At 43.7% G+C, this 4,726-nt stretch overlaps 1 protein-coding gene across 1 annotated transcript in view; it reads left to right on the forward strand.

The window, feature by feature from the left end:
* The window catches only part of ZNF562 (zinc finger protein 562), a 41,766-nt gene extending 41,517 nt beyond the window's left edge, over positions 1-249 (forward strand). The window contains exon 8 of the mRNA XM_011954896.1: positions 38-249. The gene's annotated coding sequence lies outside the window, so the exon portion shown is untranslated. The remainder of the gene's footprint in view (positions 1-37) is intronic.
* Positions 250-4,726: the final 4,477 nt, after the last annotated feature.

Raw genomic sequence — 4,726 nt, forward strand, 5'->3', positions numbered from 1 at the left:
AAAAAAAAAAAAAAAAAAAAAAAGATGGCTGATATAGTCCATAAATCCACTCATGATCTCTTTATCAAATAAATGATTGTTCAGCCACACTTTGAGGATTCTCTTCAGTACAAGTTTTCTAATTTTTACAGTATGGATAGGCTGAGAATTTTCCAAATCTCCAAGTTCTGGTTCCTTTTTCCTTAACTATTTCTTCTGCAATTCAGGTCTCCTCTTTTGCATTTTTGCCGAGACCAGCTCGGTGGTGGAGACGCTAACCCAGTGGCGCTAAAGGAATTAAGACACAGACACAGAAGTAGAGTGCAGAGTGGGAATCAAGGCTGACAGCCTTCAGAGCTGAGAGCCTCCAACAGAGTATTTACTGACAGTAAGCCCGTGATAAACATTATTTCTATAGATTATAGATTAGCTAAAAGTATCCCTTGCGGGAATGAAAGGGACAGGCTGTGCCTTGTTATCTGCAGCAGGAACATGTCCTTAAGCCACAAATCACTCATGCTATTGTTTGTGGTTTAGGAATGCCTTGAGCGGCTATCCAGTTTTCTGCCCTGGGTGGGTCAGGTGTTCCCTGCCCTCATTCCAGTAAACCAGCAACCTCCAGTGTGGGCGTCATAGCCATCAGGAGCATGTCACAGTGCTGCAGAGATTGTGTTTACGGCCAGTTTCTCATGGCCTGTTTATGGCCAGATTTGGGAGGCCTGTTCCCAGCACATTTTCTTGTAAGTAGTCAGGAAGAGTGAAGCTTCCTGTGTCCTTTAACACTTTAATTACAGATCTTAGTGATACATACCCAATTTTATCTCTCTCAAGCTCTACCTTGCACTAAATGTTAGAATACAATTCTGCCAAGTTCTTCACGACTTCATATCAAGGGTTGTCTTTTCTTCATTTCCTAATAGCATGTTCCTCATTCCCCAATGACACCTCACCGGAATGACCCTTACCAACCTTATTTCCAGCTTACACATCAGAATTTTTCCAGCCTCTAATCATTTGTCAGTTTCAAGGCTGCTTCACATTTTTAGTTTTTTTGTTTGTTTGTTTTTAATTGCAGTGCCTCACTTTTCAGTGCCAAAATCTGCGTTAGTCAGCTTGGGCGTCCATAACAGGATACCACAGACCAAATGGCTTACAAATTCATTTAATTTAAAATAAATGAGGTTAAAAAAACAATTTTTTTTCTTTTCTTTTTTTTTTTTTTTTTGAAATGGAATTTCACTCTTGTTGCCCAGGCTGGAGTGCACTGGCGTGACCTCGGCTCACGGCAACCTCCACCTTCCGGGTTCAGGCAATTCTCCTGCCTCAGCCTCCCAAGTAGCTGGGATTATTAGCATGCATCCCAAATCTTGGCTAATTTTGTATTTTTAGTAGAGACAGCGTTTCTCCATGTTGGTCAGGCTGATCTCCATGTTAGTCAGGCCTGAGCTCAGGTGATCCACCCGCCTCGGCCTCCCAAAGTGCTGGGATTACAGGCCTGAGCCACTGCGTCTGTCCCAAAACACAAATTTATATTCTCACATATCCGGAGGCTGGAAGTCTGAGATCAGAGTGCCAGCGTGGTCAGCTTCTGGTGAGAGCGCTCTTCCTGGCATGTCAGTGCCCACTTCCTCGTGTCTTCACACGATGGAGACCAACAAATAGGTCAGTTGGTCTCCCCTCCCCACCCCGCCCCCTTCTCTTTTCACATACAGTCACACTGGGGTTTGGAGCTTCATGAAATTTGAGGGTCACTGGGGTCACTATATCTCTAATTCCTGAAGTGGAAAACAGAGTCATTATTTACAGATTATCTGATTGTCTATGTGGAAAGAGAAAAGAATCATTAAGTACTTTGCACTGAACAATGACGCCCAAAATTCATGTGATGAAGCTCTCTCTAGTTTCTTGCTTTACTGGACTGATTTCAACCTGCAGCACAATATCAACTAAAAGTAGTAATACCAGCATACTTATCTTTGCAGTTGTGGTGAGATATGCGCTCCATTTTATTGGCTTCGCTGTAGCTTTTTATTTTTTATTTTTTGAAGAGGTTATCTTCTGCAGGAAAGGTTTCTTCGTTATATCCAGTTTTTACGTGATGAATGATTTCCCAATATTTCATAATTTATGGGGCTGAATTCCTCTTGAATTTGTTAAATGCTTCCTGTGCATCCTCTGTGATGATCATGTTTATTTACTGATAAAAATCAAGTACCTAGAACTGCACCTAACTCATGATGGTACCTAATAAGTACTTCAATGAAACGATGTGGTGATGCATGCCTATAGGTTTAGCTACTTGGGAAGATGGCCTGAGCCCAGGGGTTCTAGACCAGCTTAGGCAACATAGCAGGACCCCATCTCAAAAAACAAACTTGAAGAAGTGAATGCATGGAAGGGCGCTTTTCTAAAATGTGATCAGGCTGGGTGTGGTGGCTCATGCCTGTAATCCCAGCAATTTGGGAGGCAGGGGTGGGCAGATCACTTGAGGTCAGGAGTTCGAGACCAGCCTGGCCAACATGGTGAAACCCCATCTCTACTAACAATACAAAAATTAGCTGGGTGTGGTGACATGCACCTGTAATCCCAGGTACTTGGGAAGCTGAAGCGGGAGAATCGCTTGAACCCGGGAGGTGGAGGTTGCATTGAGCTGAGATTGCACCACTGCACTGCATGCTGGGTGACAGAATGAGACTCTGTCAAAAATAAATAAATTAACTAAATGTGGTCTTTGTATTCATTTCTTTTCTAATGTTACATCAACCTTGTATTCCTGGATAAGCTCAACTATGACATAATGGATCATATAAAAAGACTTATTTGACTACCTTTACTAATAGTTATGGAGCTATGCTTGAATAACAGTGCAATTTTTTTTTTTGGTCCCTGAGTGATATACTGGGGCATGTTTCTACTTTTTCTAAATTCTTAATCTATAAGAATCATCTAGGCTGGGAATAGTGGCTCAGGCCTGTAATCCCAGCACTTTTGGAGGCTGAGGCAAAAGGATGCTGTGAGCCAAGGAGTTCAAACCAGCCTGGGCAAAATAGCGAGACCAGGTCTCTATTTAAAAATACTGCAAAGGCCGGGCGCGGTGGCTCAAGCCTGTAATCCCAGCACTTTGGGAGGCCAAGACGGGCGGATCACGAAGTCAGGAGATCGAGACCATCCTGGCTAACACGGTGAAACCCCGTCTCTACCAAAAACTACAAAAAACTAGCCTGGCGAGGTGGCAGGCACCTGTAGTCCCAGCAACCTGGGAGGCGGAGCTCGCAGTGAGCTGAGATCCGGCCACAGCACTCCAACCTGGGTGACAGAGCGAGACTCCATCTCAAAAAAAAAAAAATACTGAAAATATTTTCGTTTTTTTGGTTTCTTTGTTTTTGAGATGCAGTTTCACTCGTTGCCCAGGCTGGAGTGCAATGGCATGATCTCAATTCACTGCAAACTCCACCTCCCCAGTTCCAGCGATGCTTCTGCCTCACCCTCCCCAGTAGCTGGGATCACAGGCAACCTCCACCATGCCTGGCTATTTTTGTATTTTTAGTAGAGACAGAGTTTCGTCAAGTTGGCCAGGCTGGTCTCAAACTCCTGACCTCAGGTGGTCCCCATGCCTCATACTCCCAAAGTACTGGGATTACAGGCGTGAGCCACCGCGCTGGGCTAGTATTACAAAATGTTTTAAAAAGTTAAAATTCTCTCCTCTGGCTGGTCATAGTGGCTCACACTTTTAATCCTGGCACTTCGGGAAGCTCAGTCAGAAGGATTCCTTGAGGCCAGGAGTTCAAGATCAGTCTGGGCAACATAGACCCCATCTCTCCAAAAAAAAAAAAAAAAGTTATCAGGCCAGGCATAAGTGGCTCACGCCTGTAATCTCACCACTTTGGGAGGCTGAGGCAGGCAGATCACAAAGTCAAGAGATCAAGACCATCCTGGCCAACATGGTGAAACCATCTTTACTAAAAATACAAAAATTAGCTGGGCGTGGTGGTGCGCCCCTGTAATCCCAGCTACTCAGGAGGCTGAGGCAGGAGAATCTCTTGAACCCCTGAAGGGGAGGTTTCAGTGAACCTAGATCTCACCACTGCACTCCAGCCTGGCAACAGAGTGAGACTCCGTCTCAAAAAGAAAAAAAAGACAACTAGGTTGGGCATGGTGGTTCACACCTTTAATCACAGCACTTTGGGAAGTCAAGGAAGGCGGATCACCTGAGGTCAGGAGTTCCAGCGTGGGCAACGTGGTGAAACTTTGTCTCGACTAAAAATTCAAAAAATAAAATAATATTAGCCAGGTGAGTTGGCGGGCGCCTGTAATCCCAGCCATTCGGGAGGCTGAGGCAGGAGAATCGCTTGAGTCCAGGAGGTGAAGGTTGCAATGAGTTGAGATTGCACTCCAGCCTGGGCTACAAGAGCAAAACTCCATCTCATAGAAAAGAAAAAAAAGACAACTAGGGCTTGCATAAGCATTTTGAGAATATTCTAGGCATGTTTTTATATTCAAATGTGTAGCAAAAATTTATACTTTCTGTATTTTTCATTTTTGCTGGTTGTATAACTTCAGTCTCCTTTTGCATTCTGTAATGACTTTTTAATTGTTCTTTCCCTTTTCTTGTGTTAATCTTGGTAGAAAGTACCCAGGTTTGTGAGTTCTTTCAAATAATGTTTGGCTTGAAAAATCTACACTATTTCCCGCATGTTTTCTATTCCACTAATTCTGTTATTTATATAGTTACATCATCTTGATTTTC

This window comes from Colobus angolensis, unplaced genomic scaffold, assembly GCF_000951035.1.
Source record: "Colobus angolensis palliatus isolate OR3802 unplaced genomic scaffold, Cang.pa_1.0 Scaffold39, whole genome shotgun sequence".
NCBI classification, from domain to species: domain Eukaryota; kingdom Metazoa; phylum Chordata; class Mammalia; order Primates; family Cercopithecidae; genus Colobus; species Colobus angolensis.